A 16,789-nucleotide genomic window follows, 5' to 3' on the forward strand; every position below is an offset into this window, starting at 1 on the left:
AATTGAAATCAAATTTATCGCAATAGTTACAGTGATTGGTGCTGAAAAATTCTGCCATATAAAGCACAAAAAAGTCATATTGTACTGGGAAAAAGGAAAATGTACAACAAAGTCATGTTTTTTGAGCTCTTCTTTTAAAATGTGTTTTGGTGGCCTAACGGCGACCATTCGGCGAAATATCTCGGGGCACAAATTTTCTTTTGAAATATAAATTGATGTGATCGGAACAATGATTGGAAGATTAGTTTGTCTAATTATTTTAAATACATAAATGAGATTTTCTTTGATTTATCATTTGGGGAGAAGTGATTTATTTTATAAATGATCCTACTTTCTATACTTATTTATTTTTTAAAGTTAATTTCGAATGATATAATAATTAGTTAATAAAATAGTTAAATGTGAGCATTTTTGACCTGAAATCGAGAATTTTTAACAAATTTTTACTAAACAAAATTATAATGATTAATTTATTAACACAAACTCACATTCTAAGTTACGAAAACATCTTTCAAAATTATTAAGTAATATTCCTTATAGAAGATTATATATAAAATGATATAAACGATTGCTTTTGATAAATAGAAATTAAATAGTTAATACTAAAATGATCAGATTTTTCTAAACTATAATCTGGTATGCTTTGGAAACCGAACTAGGAGATATGTCTAGATAATGGAAAATTCCCCCTAAAATATGTGAATAAATAAAAAAAAAATTAAGAAAAATGAATATTTGCTTATTATAAATTTAAAAACATATGACGTAAAGAGGCATCAATAACATGTTTGAATCTTTCTTTTTCTTGTTTTAGGCCACTTCATTTTTATTTTTTTATATTATTAACAACATTTCTCGTTTACTTAAATTGTAAATCAGAATTCTTCAGAATTTAACTACTGGAAAAATTATGTCTAACTATTTGTTTGATATAAATTATTTGTTAGTATAAAAGTGAGATAATTTATTCAAATACGAACCCTTTTTTAATCCGAATCAAGAGATGATAATCAGGACTAACCCTACTAATCTAGGACATCTGATCATTTTAAATGCAAAGCAAAATATAAAAATTTAAGTTACTTTTTGATAAATAAAGTTTGGGCAATAGTTTTAATATGAATTATTCACTTATAATTAAATCAAAATATAAACTGGAAATTTAATTACATTTTAGATCAATTCCGGACATTTTTTCAGTATAGGGCAGATGGTGAAAATAAGAGATTATCTCGGCTAATTTAAAAACTTTGCCACTTTAATTATTAAAATGAAATAGAATCAAGTGTCTCGAATTGAATGCTCTATAAATAACAGGTCTTCAAGAAATACAAAATAAAGTTTTCGCAGCTAGAATATTAATTTAAAACAACATAAACAATGTGACGCAATTAGACAAACATGCGGAAGACGTCTTCATTACCAAAATATCTGAAAGCTACCAGGCTATCCTTATATCTTTATTACACTACTTTTCATCCAAAAAGAGGAAATCACGCAAGTGGCAAATTATGCGCTACCTTTTATTTCCCCATACCTTCAAGCGACAAAGAAGATCAGCGGGGAAAGAAGAAATAAAGAAAGATCTGACCTTAAACTACTGAGTGCTTGCATTCACTTAGAGGTCAGATTAACAGTGCCCCACCTTTTTTGCTTGCTGATGCTCATCAGATAGAAGTCAGTTGGTTGCTAGACACCGGCCGAACAAGTTGAACGACCTCTGTCTTGTCACACAGAGCTTGAAAAAGAGATATTTTCTTTCGCTTGACCCGAGAAATCTTATTTATATATTTCGATAAAGTGGCATTAAAAACGTGGGCGAAACTTAGGATTCGCTTGGATTATTTAATACTACTTGTTGACACTGAAGTGTTGTTGCAGATATCTTCTGCGTGTGTTTACACCAACTGTTCTGTTTTACAGTCAAATTGGCGAATTTATCAGGTAAGTTTTGTAAAATATTATTATATGGATACATTAATATGCATCACTGCACATAGTTGGACTTGTCCAATATTCGTTCCTCTGGATATATTTTATCAAAGGTTCTGTTTCGGTTTAATTTTTGAAATTTAGCTGGAGCAGAGTCAAACTAATAGAAAAGCAAATTAAGCAACTACAGAGGTTTCCAAAATTTATTTGAGACTCTAGTGACATTGAGATTTTTGTTTACAGCATTTTCAGAATAATTTAATTTTATACTTTGTTATTTATTTAAATTTATTTAAATTCAAATTAAGTATTATTAAAAGCTTGGAACATTATTTTAGCAATTTCCTAATTATTTAATTTTTGCACGTTTCATATTATATTGTTTTATAATATTAAAAAAATGACATTACACATTTAAAAAATACTCTGTCCTGTATTAAATATTATTTCCTGAATTTTCTGGGGTTCCCAGAATTGTTTGGGGTCTTCGTGACTTAGAGATTTTTATTGAAGCCATTTCAGAGTAATTTAATTTTATACTTTGAGGTGCATTTAAATTTATTCACATTAAAATTAAGTGCTATTTAAATTTTGAGACGTTATTTTAACAATATTTCTAATTATTTAATTTTTGCATGTTTTATATTAGATTGCTTCATAATTCTAAAATAAAAAACAATATGACGGTACACAATTAAAAAAACAAGACACGATTCCATATTTAAATATTATTTAGATTGAGTTTAAAACGTTTTGTGAATTTTTTTAATCTATTTTCTTTAAAATTACCTTTAACTTTAAATTTTGAATTTTTCTTAAACGGATTTTTAAATGAATCTTCTTGAAAGTGATTCAGAATTTGCTACTTCAATTTATCAAATTAAAAAAAAAACTACTTGTACAGAGACTAAATTAAAACAATAATAAAAAAATAATAATATCTGGTTTTGGAAGCTGGAAAGTGAAAGTGGCGGAACTTGGATCGTCTTAGGGTCCCTTTAGGTCCCCTACTCTGCCTTGAATCTGATTTTTTACGTTTTCTTTAATGCAATCGAGCCTGAAAAGACATCTACCTTCGTTGTTTTTTTTTTCGCAGGAAATATAATAAGAAATTTTACCATGGCTTGCTCTAGTTATCTTATTCTGCACGATTTTTAGACATATTAGTTTGTATTAATTTTAAGTAGACGGATTAAATGATCTTTTATTTCTAATCCAATCTTAAATAAGAATCTTTAATATATTTTGACAAAAATTCATCCGATACTCTGAACTAAAATTATATTAAAAAAAAGAGGGCGAATTTTTTAACATTTTTATTTTGAATACTTATGAATTACTAGTTATTTTGGATATTTATTACTACTTTTGTGCTCCAAAAGAGTATGGTTTTAAGGTTGTGCAACTTTTTTGTTCTTACCTCTAAGAAAATTAGTATTTGTGATTATGTTCTCTTGAAGGTCATGCAAGGTGGTTTCAAAGTCTTTTTCTGATTAAAAAAGATTATTGTAAAAAACTTTTATTATTTGACATTTTAGTTGTTTCGACATAATGTAAAGATTTTTGTAAAGTTTTTAACAAAGCCACTTTAGAAAGTAAATTTCAATTTGAACACATTTAGTAGTTCGAAGAATGTCAAAACGGTATTCGATTTCCGCCGGTATTGCCAAACATTTCAGCGTTACACTAGACATCCTAATATCAATATTTTCAACTGATGTTCCGAACGCTCTGTCCTTCATGTAATCCCAAAATTGACAGTGAAGACAAAGCAACCGATTTGGAAACAACGAGCCAAAGAACAAATTGATCTTTTTTTTTTTATCTTGACGTCATTTTGATAACAAATGAATATATAATTATTATTTCACTATTAATTACTCTATCAGTTGTACTGAAAAAGTTAAGAATACGAGCACTGTTCCCTAATAAAAATTTTACTATATTACATTCAACAATTTTTTTCGTAATAATTTTTTTTTGTAAACAGGGAATGACTTCATGACCATTATGTATATCTTTTAACCGTTTAATTGTTTTGCTGTCTTTTATTATCTAATTAAATAAAAACTCCTTTTCGGTTATGCGTTAAAGTACAGATTCCATTAGGAATTAATAGAATATTTGACATGTTTGTTGATTATGTGCAATTTTTGCATTGAATTGACTTAACTTTAGTTTAGAAGTTTGAAAAGCAATAATTCAATATCTATATGATTGAAGGGGGCGACATTTAAGAGGTTAAAATATACTAGTTCAGCTTTATTCTAAATTTTCTATATTATTTATATTGCTTTTTTTGTTGAATGAATATAACACCTCTCAAATTTACCTTCTTAAATATTATTCTGAAAGATTTTATTTAGGCCAGCTTCTCTCTTAGAGTGATTTTCACAAGTTGTTTTATGCAGACTTCTCAAAATTTAAAATTATTCAAATTTTCTCTTGATATAACGGAAAATAAAACTAAAAGCCTGAATTTAGATGGTTTTTATACGTTATGAATTATTTATAATGCATCAAAAAATTGCACGTTTGTGCAACTTATGCATAGCATACAAAATATGTCATGTTTCATCAATATATTCAAAATTTTTCAGTGGCATTTCGAAAAAAATGCAAAATGTTTTCTTGGGTTTTCTTGATATAACTTGCCTTAGTAGATCTATGGTATCTTAAAATTTATTTTTCCTTTTGGGTATTAACGTAATCGCTAAGAAGAAAATTTTAGAAATTACTTCATTGAAATGAAAATGTTTTTGAAATGTTTTCAGTAGAAAGAAATTAGATTAAAGTAACGTGAATATTGTTTCAGCGAAGTTAAAGAGATAAAAAGCATTATTTTATAATGCAATTCCTAGAATAATTTTTCAAGCAGCTTTCTCAACAAGAAAATGATTAAATGTAATAAGTTTAGAAGATGATTTAGTTAAGTAATTTGTGTTAACTTTGCATGATTATTTATTGCAATAAAAACGCGTGCATAGATTGCCCATGGCATGATGACTGTTAATGAAATCAAGACCGCAATAATATAAAATAGAGCCATGTTTATGTAGTAACAAAAGGAATACTGATTTTTACCTTTTTTTTCCTTTTTAATAATGATACCTGCTTATGATATATGATAAAAATTGAAATGGTAATTCAGATTGAAAGAATGCTATAAAAATGGTTGAATCGAATACTTACGTTTTCAATAGTGCATGACCTCATGGGAATGATCTCCAATAGAATGTTTCATGTATATAATGAGTGGAGTATATGCAAGAGAATTAAAGTAAAATATTTTTAGTGCCTGGCGATTTCACGATATCATGGATATGAAGTTATATTTGAGCGATTTAATCGAAATTAATGATAACCAATATCCCCGTAAAATCAGCTAGTAGTCAAAGGTGATTAGTAAATAAGGGAACAATACACTAAAAAGCATTAATTAAATTTTATCACAAAAATAAAACAAATATTTGCACATGATTAGTTATAAATAATAAGATGGCAACTGTAAAATCTGTTTATAAAAGAATTAGTACAAAATACACATCATTAAATATATATTATAAAATACCAATTACATAAGAAATTTAGGAAAAAACAATATAATCAGTTTTTTAATAACGCAATATATATGCATGTAATTAAAAGAATATTTCCCAATAACTTGTTTTGATTGTGGTCTTTTCTACCCATTAGGGATAGAATATAGAGCGAAATTCGCTGTTCTTTTTCTCTCATTTCAAATCAGTCTGGGGGCATAAAACCGTCATTCGTTTTTTTCTTTCGATTCTGCTATTCTTGGAGGCAATTCTTGAAGAGTTGGGTAATTGAAGAAGATCGGTTAAGCGTATGATTCCATCGGAACTTGGAATGCATTGGCAGAGGAATCCTTCTTGCTCGAGGGACGGTTTCAATTCTTTCTTTTGGGTCTTAGGAGAATGGATTTCTCTTCAACGAACAAGTGTAACCTGCAATTTTTATTATTTATCTTTGGGGACGTGAGTTTTAGGCGGCATCGATTGGGTGGGTTTCTTCTGAAGAGAGTGGACTGTCTAAGTACTGCTCGGAAGATCTAATTTGAGCACAAGTTTGGGGAGGAACTAACTAAAACAACTTTTACTGGAAAGTGTAGCACAAAAGAACCAGCATTTTGCAGAAGATATATTATGTTATAGACTCTTAAGCTAATTCTTTTACTGAGGAGTGTATACTAGTATATATACAAGTTAATAGAAATTTTCTGTTGTTGGCCGTGGTAACTATACAAACTTCTGTTGTATTACTGGGCTAACTATACAAACTATTATAAGAATAAAGACAAATCCTTTGGTAAATTGAATTTTAATCATACATTAGACAATGCGAGATTAAGAGTATCTGTTCTTTTTTTCAAATAAAATAAATTATGAGGAAATATAAGGCGAATTAAGATTTCAGTTTGTTTAAAAATAAAAAAGCTTTGAAAATCTCGAAGAATCTTACACTAATACGAAGTTACTAACGAATACTAATTACACGAAGTTAGTTCAGCTAATACGAAAATATAGCTTACATCAGACGGTCTATCAATATTGCATACATTTTGTAGAATGAGAATCATTGTTCAGTATAAGGAAAGATTCAAGATCTCTACCTCTAAAATTAAAAAGACATTTTCCGTCAAGCTTCGATCGCCCATACAAATATAAATTTAGTGAATAAAATTTATTTATTACCAAAGTTTATGTACAATCATGGTTATCTTTTGACATATTCAGAATGAAGATTCAGGCATCGAACAAAATTTATTTATTACCAAAAGTTATGTATATTCATAGTTTTCTTTTGACATATTCAGGCATCTGTTATATCAATGGATCAGATTTCCTATATCTTATTTGCAAAATTTGCAGCCAGTGATGTGATGATGGGTTATAACGTTTCTTTGGAGCTCCTCCTTAATCTGAAAGTTCTTTTAATATTTTTAATTCAAGAATGTGTAGAAAGAATGTTTAAGCATTCACCTGGCAGAGTCAAGGCATGCCAATCACCAAGTTTGTTGCCTGCAATTCTAGCATTCTCTTTTTCTTTTGCATGACTTGATTCAGAAGAAAGTCCGTTCAAAAGGTTCCATTATAGTTCTTCGAAAAAGATCCTATGCTGTGACAGTGTAAATTGTGTAAGTTTCTCTTCAGGGAGAATGCGACTTAAAGAGGAGTGGTTTTTTTTTTATCTCTTTATTGAATTGAGAAATTTCTTATACTAAACAATTAATCAAGATTAACTAGGAGTTTGAAAGAAATGTTAAAACCCATCTCACATCATTGGTTGCAACTTTTATCGAAGATTTGTTTTATCTATCGATATAATAAATGTCTTAATCTTCATTGTGATTTTGTCGAAAAGTTGTTATTATTATATATAATATATACAAATCTATTTTATTCCAACACTTGATTTTTTTTAATAATCTATCGGAGTTTGAAGAAAAAGGGCACTGGTATATAGTTTTCGAGAAACATTTTATAGAAAAAGTATGAAATCACGTCAGGTACCATCGCCTTTGTTCACAAGTATTTACTTCAAAATATTTTACACTAGCCGCCTTTGGCGACCAGCCGGTTCGCCAATCTTCATGTTCGTTAAAATTTTAATAATTAAATATTTTATGCAATTCCTACTTTAATAGCTTCTTTATTAAAATATTTCAAAACTTCAAATTTTGATAGTCATATTATTCACTCATAATATTATAAAGGCCTTCAGTCATAACTTAATATGTATCTCTCTAATTTTCTGTTAGCTCCAGTAGAATTTATGCTTTAAATTAAAGTGGAAAGGATTAATCTGCAATTAATATAATAATATTTTTTACTGAAACAAAGCATTTTTTATAATATGATTACTGAAAACAGTGTCACTGAGCGTTTAAACTTTATGGGTACTAAAGAATATCTTTCATAATTTATGTAATATCTCAGGAATTTGTTAACAAAATTTTCTCAGATTCATCATGAGCAGATCGATTTATTAACAATGTTTAATTTTAAATGCATAAAACACTAAGAAAATAAAACGAATCGTTTAAAATAATCGGTTGAAAACAGGTTTTAAAAAAACTACTTAAAAAACGATGTACTTAAAACTATATGCATGTACAAAAAATATATAACTAACATAAATACAATTTAATTACAAAAGCATACACCTAAAAAAATTTAAATCAGGTCCGCATGCTTTGATAATATTTATCAACATTCAGAACTTAATGCGCATGCGTGAATTTTCAACGCCAGTTACGGTAACGCAAATGCGTGAATTTTTCTACGCCAGTTGGGGTAACGCTATGCAGATTAGAAATTTTTAATTTCCTTTATTTGGTATTATCTTAATTCAAAAGTACTTCAGAATGAATCTGAAAGATCGATTCATTAACAATGTTTAATTTTAAATGTATCAAACATTAAGAAAATAAACAGAATCGTTTGAAATAGTCGGCCGAAAAATGTTAAGCCTAGCCTCATTACTGTTGGGAAAAAAAACTGAAGCCTTACTCATTTGGCGTTGAAAATTCACGCGGTGGGAAAAATGAAAAAGATTTTTTGGCGGGAAAGTTAGTTTTTAATTAATAATTAAAATTCTAATTAAAAATTCAAAAAAAGGAACCCCAGGTGCATATTCTTGATCTTCAAGGTATACATGTACCAAATTTGGTAGCTGTAGGTCAAACGGTCTAGCCTGTAGAGTGCTAACACACACACACACACACACACACACACACACACACACACACACACACACACACACACACACACATTGAGCTTTATATAAGTATAGATTACTTAATAGGTAATTTTGAATTCTACCAAAGACAATCTTCCAGTCTTTTAGTTTTATTTCTAAACTTTAGATACTATCTAGAATCACAATTAGACATAGGAAATAGATGTGCATTACAATACCAAAACACAGCTGAATATTTAGAATATAATTTATATATTGACGTTTAGTACTTAAATCTATTTAGAAAATAATGATATTACCTTTAATATTAAAATACTTTTTGGTGATAAGGTTAATACATAAAAGGATTCTATATATATATGTATTGTTTTGATAATGTGAAGTTAATTTTTATTATTTTCTCAATATTTCAACAACAGAATGAAAATGAGTATAAAAATCAAGCAAATGATATTTTATTACATTATTTCACAGTATGACAAAACATAATAGTATTTATGTAACTATTTATAATATTCAGCAATAATATAATTATATTTATGTCACTAAGAGTTATTACAAATATAATAACTCTTAGTTGAAAACACATTATAATATTCTACATGCATCTAATTTTCAAACATGTTAAGAATACAAAACTGGTGCATTCCAGTTAATATGCCGCTAACTGGTGCGTTCCAATTAGCTCTTACAAAATATTTTTTTAATAAAATTAACTGCTCTTGTTTTGGGAAAATGAATAACCATTTTAAATGTTGTAAAGTCAAGCGTGTTACTCATAGTCTTTTAGATAGTGTCATTATAAACGACAGAACTGCTGATATGAAAATCTAAATATGTAAACTAACAATTAAAATAGTTAAGGCGTGATGTCTACAACTTTTTTCTTTTGCATATTAATTACTAACATGAGGAATGACAAAACACTTCATGTGAGTGCCTATCTAGGGCCCAGAGACTGAAGCCAGAATGCAATCTCTGCCCTAATGACTCCGTAATTAGTCTTTTGACTAAGGGAGATGCCAAAAATAACTCCCAGGAGAGCTAAACGACGTTTCAAATAATAACATCCTATAAAACGTAACGGTGATGAAGCGAAATAATAATGACAAGTAAGGAGAGTAACTTAGATAATGATAAGGATGTGCGAAGCTCCCAAATGTCAAGACGGTCTCTTACCTTCCATATTTGGCTTTCTAAACTCAGCATAACGTGGAATATTCTTGAATATAGTAATCTGACTATAAGTTTTTATATCCAAGAGCTATTTTTATTTTCTCGTGATCGACGTATAGAGAAAATATTACAATTTTCAAAAAAATTCGAACTCGAGATTTTGACGAATCTTCACGTTTAAAACCTCCTTGAGTAAGAAAAACCCATTTTTAATAAATGTCCGTCCGTCTGTCAGTGACAAAAAGGTTTTGAGCTAGAGGAATGAAATTTGATATACGGTCTTTACACCATACTTTCAGATTTCTATCAAATTTTGTGTAAAATCTGCTCAAAAGAAGTCCGTCTGTCCGGATAACACGATTATAATATAAGATAACACGATTATTATAAAACGAAGTACACAGATTTAACATCTATAGCTTAGACACCTGTCAACTTTTGAGCCAAATCCAAGTATGGATTGAATATCTGTACGTCTTTCAGAAACATGTAAACACGATAATTCAAAAAACAAACAAACCCTCAATGACTTAAATATATCAAATTTGGTATGGGGTTTTGTGAAAACAATTGTAACTCTATGTCAAATTTTTGTTTCAATAGATTGGGAATAACGCCTCTGAATTTGGTTTGGTTTGGTTATATTAACGTCCCGTTTGAAGCAACACTAGGGCTATTTTGGGACGGACCCCGTAATTTTAACCGCTGTCATATGACGAGGACGACAACTGAGCTGGCACCCCCTCTCCACACCACACCACACCAGCGGGAGGACGTTTGGTCATGACGGATTTAACGTGCAACAGACCCCTTTACACGATGGTTCTTCGGTGGAATCGGGTCACGAACCTGAAACCCTGCGGTATCGAAGTCGAGACCTTACCACCAGGCCACCGCTAAATTTGATTTTTTGATACTTTTGACCACATGCCAAGACAATCGCCAAGATTGATACGGTAGATTCAATAAAAATGCCAGATTTACGCTAAAAGTTAAGATTTCGCAACTATTGCACACCAATGCCATGCAAGGCGGTCTCTAGAACGACACGTTTATTAAAGCATGTGAGAAAAATTTGAAGTGACCACTCCCGACCTGTTTTTGGATAAATTAAGCTAATGATGATCTAAAGAAGTATTCAGAAATGTGTCATCCTCATATAGTTTTGCTAAATAAGTAATAGAAATTTTGGTGAACTAGAGATCTTTGGTTCACAATGCCGAGTAGAAAGTTATGAATCATTTTAAAGTGATTGGGAATTTGGATCATTTGTTTGCTCCATTAACATTGTGTGGTAAGGGAATCTTCAATTTTATGTTCAATGTGAAATTGTGGGCCTATTTTACACTTTTTTATAGTGTCTACATTCCTTCACATTGCAAAATATCTTTTTATATTTTTCATCCCGATTTTAATGATTTCTTTTCCAACTATATTTGTAGCTTTATATAGAATACAAAATTTTAGCCGATGTCTTGGAATAGGAGTAGCGCGTCTTCTCCTTGATTTGGGCGTTCTGGGCTTAAGTCCCGGTTCGGGCATGGTTGTTCTTCATCTGTTCTATCTGTGAGAGGTATGAATGTGCCCCCCTGTAAAAAGGGGCTGTGCAAGTGAATGTGATGCGTGAGTAGCTAAGACGTACTCTCAGCCCTAGTTGGCGCTACTAAAAAAACAAGAGACGCACCCTCGGCTTAAAAGCGCTGATTTCGTCAGCGAGCTTGTCCATGGCAAGTGCCATAAGAAACAAGAACAACAACAAAATTGTATAATCATATTTAGTTTTTTTTGTAAACACTACGATTAATCTAGTTTAGCCACCTATTCAAGAATAGAACATTTCGTACCATGAAACTTTAATGTTTGAAACGTTTTTCCTATAATGGATCTGCAGTATATTGGTGCTTTTGAAGTTTTCTTGAAATAACAGGGGTAGGATAAAGAACTATTGACCATGGATAGTAGTCTAAGGATTGTGAGAATTCATATGAAATAAAAATGACGAAATTAATACTTTAATTACGTTTGAGGGCATGGTTCGCAGGGTTTTCTGATTATTTCACATGTATAAATCATTGTGCCTTTTAACATTCATTTTGTCATCCAAAACCAACTTTCGTACAAAAAAAAAAAAAAAAAAAAAATCTGAAACCAAACTTGATGAAGGAAACAATAATTATTTGTATTAAAATTAAGATGAAAAAAATCAAAATCTAGTGTGGATTTATTTTAATGTTTATATTGTTGTTTCTGATGGTACTTGTCATAGACAATCCCGTTCTTACTAAGTTAGTGAATTAAGCCGTAATTTTTGCGTCTCTTGTTTCTCACTAGCGCCATCTAGGGCCAAGAGTACAATTTAGCTACTCACGCATCACAACCCTTTTTACGGGGCAGACTTCATTCATGCAATTCATTCATTCAACCACAGATCGTAATTTAGACCTGAACCAGAGAACGATCACCTCTGATCCAGTACCCCCAGTGGTATTACTCTCCACATGGAGGACTTGGTGATCACGACAGATTTGCACGTGCGCCAGTCACCGCCACACACGGGGAGCCTTCGGCTGGCGGGTTCGAATTCACAACCCAAGGGATGAAAATCCAACGCCCTACCAACCAGGTTATCCAACAACCTTCCAGGCATTCATGTTTATGTTTGTAGTAGCCATTATATTTACTATAGCTGTCTAAAATAAAGTTTAAAATTGCAACAAATTGAAAACATTGCAAGATTTACGATACATAAATTCTGTATGTTGCATAAATAAAGTAATGAATCCGAAACATTTTAGAAATGCGAAACAATAAGTATGATGAATTCTCACCCCACAAAGCAAGGAATAAATTTGAAGTTACTGGGAAATGTAAATATTGGATATTAAAATTTGAGAAATATATTAGAATAAAAATGAAAAAAAAAAGTATGGGAGCCAAAGCGTAAACGCATGGATAATTTTTTTGCAAGAAATAGATAGAAACATGTAAACATCATATGCACATACAAAGGAGTGAAAATGGTATATTTTTTTTAGTATGCTAAAAATTATTTATACGCTATACTTCATAAAATATATTTTCTTTTCTAAGTTCCAACAAGTTCTATGCAAACAATTCTCTCTTTCATGCAATTTTGCAAACAAATATAAGCATGAAAACAATTTGGAAGAATTGAGAATTTGTTTCAATTCTTTTATTGAAACATGTTTGCCAAGCATACACTAGTCACAGGCACATGCATTTCTTATATAAGATATTGTTTTCTTCTTGTATGTAAACAAAAGTAAAATAGAGACAAAATTAATATTTCTTTCATTGTGATTTCAATCACATTATATCCTGAGGAATAATGTGCGGCTCTTGAAAGCCAGTTTGCCATTCTTGCTTCTGGTTTTTCAATTTTTCATTGCTTCTATTTATTATTTCATTTTACTTATGCTTTTAATAGAAAATAATTCTCTCTAGTCAAGCGAAATTTTGATATTTTATTCAATTCTAAATTTTATGCTCTTAATCTGTCCAAGAATTCTTTCCAGTCTCTGGGCGGATGTATGTATAATTCTTCCCTCTCTAGATAAGCCGAACAGTTATCATCATTTTTCTTCGCTAGAGTGGGCCATATAGCTGTACAGAAAAAAATGCACAATCCTGTATTTAATTAGTCTTAATTAAAAGCGAAATTTGTAGATTTTAAAAATATTTTAATAAACTTGCATGGGTCAGAAATCCAACGAATCTGCTGTTGACCTGATATGTGTGAGGAAGGCTATAACGGTTTTCCTCACCTCCGTGGATTTGGTGTGACAGACCAATGGCAAGATGGTTAGATGGCTTTCTTCCGCTGATTCTGAAGTAATTTTACATTTTTTCATCGGTAAATCGGACCGTTGTCGTTATCCATGGTATTATGGTTATCAGCATGGGTCTCAATGAGGCAAATAAGTTAGTAACTTAATGCCTTTGACAATTTAAATTTCCTGTGGGTGCTTGGCCACTCGAACATAATCTGCAACGAACTTGCAGATCGTTTAGCCAAAGAAGTTATAGAAAATACACCTTGGATTCAATGGATCTTTCCTGAAAATATTATTTCAAACTTCAAAAAAAAAATGATGCATATGGCAAATATTTCATCTTCTTAAGACACATTCCTAACATTCAAGCACTCTTTTCCTGGTCCAAAATCGGAGGGAAGATGTTTTGACCAAACTAATCATCAAAACAATTATAACACCAGGACTTTTGAATCCTTTTAACCTTCAAAAGGATCCCTTTTGCCATGAGTGTAATAGCATTAAGGATATTGAACACATAATTCTTTCTTGCAAAAAATATACTTATTATAGGGATAAGATGTGGGTTTTTCTACAATTAGATAAACAAGACATCTCCTTCAAAAATGTTCTGGAAAAAATAACTGCAAACAAAACCAATCTTCAAGTTTCTCTTCAAGCAATGAAACAAATTCTGTTGTGCCCTCTATGGGTCTTTTACCTTATCATCACTCAGTGTTGCGTGAGCTCTTTGCTTTGTTGTACCTCATCAAATGAACTTCAGAAACCTGAATATGGATTGAATCGCATCAGCGGAACTGCTCTGTAACTCCTCAATGATTGAAACTCCAATTTATTTTTATGCGCGTTCTTGTGTTTGTCGATGAAATTTATTGCTTACATCCAGGATAACAGGGGATGACATGAATCCCTACCTCTTACTTCTTTCAACTCTTTCAATTTAAATTTGAAACCCTTTGCGTATTTTGAAGGAGGCGGGAAGAAGGAACATAAAAGGAGAAGAAAAAGAGGTGAGTAACTTTACAAAATATTGTTTCAGAATTCCATAACATGTGGTTAAAATAATATTCATTTGCTTCGCTTTTTTATTTTCTCTTTTCTATGCAGGCACTTACACAGTAATTGTTGATAGCAAATGCCGCACAGTAATCGTACACACACAGTAATGGTTGATTGCCTTAAAAATCCTTATTTTGTCTATTATATATATATTGGTTGCCCTGTTATGTTATCCTTGAATGACTTGTCTTTTATTGTTCGTACTTTCACCAACCATCAATACCTTTCGGGAATTGACAATACAACAATAAAGAAATACTGCGATAATAGTGCTTTGCGCATATTTTGTAAATTGCTCTTGTTTCTATGAATTATTATTCCGTAGAAGTTTTGCAATTTAAAGTTGTAGCGATAGGTCATTTCTCTTTCCAACATAACTTTATTTAAATTTTTTGGTTTTTTTTGAAGGACAGCTCCAACATTTTGCTATATATTCCCAATATGTTCTGATGGTTTTAGCGAAATTCGCGCCATGAATGTTTTTTACTGTATTGTATGCAAAAACCTAAAGTAGCAAAATACTACAATTTTAAGACCAACTCATGCTTTGGAATGTTACTTGCTGTTTTATTTTGCAACGATTATAATATGCAAAACGCATTATAATCGTTATAATACTATATAAGCATCATATAAGCAATATGCGAAGCATATTATAATCATTGTGACCTTTTTTTAATAACTATATCTCTTAAACATGGAAGGAGAAAAATATACAAAAAAAAAGTATTTTTTTCCTCCAAGGTTGTCACAAAACGATGCTTTTTCAAACACATTCGGAAACCTTAACACAAAATTAATATTAGCTCCAAGTCCAGAACTATCTCCAGATTTATCTATCTACAAAATTTGTTTTATTTGATGTTAGTTGACCAAAATTGTTTTACTTGATGCTAGTTGACAAAAATTGTTTTGCATGATGCGTAGATAAATTGCTATGTAAAAGAGATAAATAATTTTCCAAAAAGTTATTGATAAAGCTTGAATAATCTTATTTAGTAATCAGAAAATTATATGCATGTACTAACTTGAATCAGGAGGAAATCAATAAAAGTAAACTCACTAAAGCAATTTTTTTCATCAGGTGTCCAAAATTTTTGAAGAAATTAGAAAAATAATTTGGTGATCATCTTTGTTAATTAAAATAATGCTTTTAAATTATTGGATTATTGAACTCGATGAATAACAATAATAAAAATTAATCTAACTATTTTTAAATTAAGAATATCTTTGTTTATCAACTTAACTTATTTGTCTAAAGCATAAAAAAGAAGTGGAGTTTTAAAATTTTATGGATATTTATTTATATTTCTCTCAGCTAAAGTAAATTTCTTAACCAAGTAAAAATTTCTAAAAATTATTTTACAAATGTGCAATATGTTAAATGTGATTTAAAAATATAGCAAGAAAAATAGGATTATTTTTTGATCTAACTTATTATTTTTTATCAGCTGATATTAATTTTCAACAAATGGTTTATTATCTATTATTTGAAAATAATTGAAATGATCAACTAATAACAAGAAATAAATTTAACAATTTGTGATCAAAAATGGCTCCAGACAAGTCCAGATCTTAAAATATTCGAATAAAAAGTCATGAAGAAGAACTCATTATACTTAATCGAGTCTTTTCACTTTTCTTTCTAAAACTTTTTTTTCAATTTTTTTTGCCCTCTTTTCTATGGGGCGCCGGATCAAATAATTTGAGGACAAAGGCGAAATCAAAACCCCGATCCCTTTTTTTATGATGAGTCACTGCAATTTGCAATTAATTGAAGCACAGATAGTCATTGAAGACAGGTGAATTTTCCTGTTAAATGAATCTTTTTTCTTCGGAAAATAATTAATCTTTTAACCACTTTTAAAATCTATCCATTTTTGAGATTTATTTAATGAGAATCTCTTATTAATGGGTGATAAATGGTTGTTCACAAGCGAGCGAAAGTATCTAAGTTTCCTTTCAGGATCTTTTTTTTTTCTTTTTAACTACTTGCTCTTTGAGTTGGTTTTAGTATGAATTTAATGGGATGTAAAAAGTCAGGGTATGTTTTTTTTTTTTTTTTTTCAAATTGGATGATGATCGAAATTTGTCGCTTTTCATAA

General features: G+C 30.2%; 1 protein-coding gene across 2 annotated transcripts in view; it reads left to right on the forward strand.

Annotated features, from left to right (window-relative positions):
- The first annotated feature begins 1,700 nt into the window (after positions 1–1,700).
- The window catches only part of LOC129965782 (carboxypeptidase M-like), a 476,038-nt gene continuing 460,949 nt past the window's right edge, over positions 1,701–16,789 (forward strand). Inside the window, exon 1 of one of the 2 annotated variants that reach the window (XM_056079961.1) lies at positions 1,701–1,944. The gene's annotated coding sequence lies outside the window, so the exon portion shown is untranslated. Of the gene's footprint in view, positions 1,945–14,359; positions 14,636–16,789 lie in introns of those variants that run through there. The other variant, XM_056079960.1, reaches the window with a different exon arrangement.

This window comes from Argiope bruennichi, chromosome 4 (assembly GCF_947563725.1).
Source record: "Argiope bruennichi chromosome 4, qqArgBrue1.1, whole genome shotgun sequence".
NCBI classification, from domain to species: Eukaryota; Metazoa; Arthropoda; class Arachnida; order Araneae; family Araneidae; genus Argiope; species Argiope bruennichi.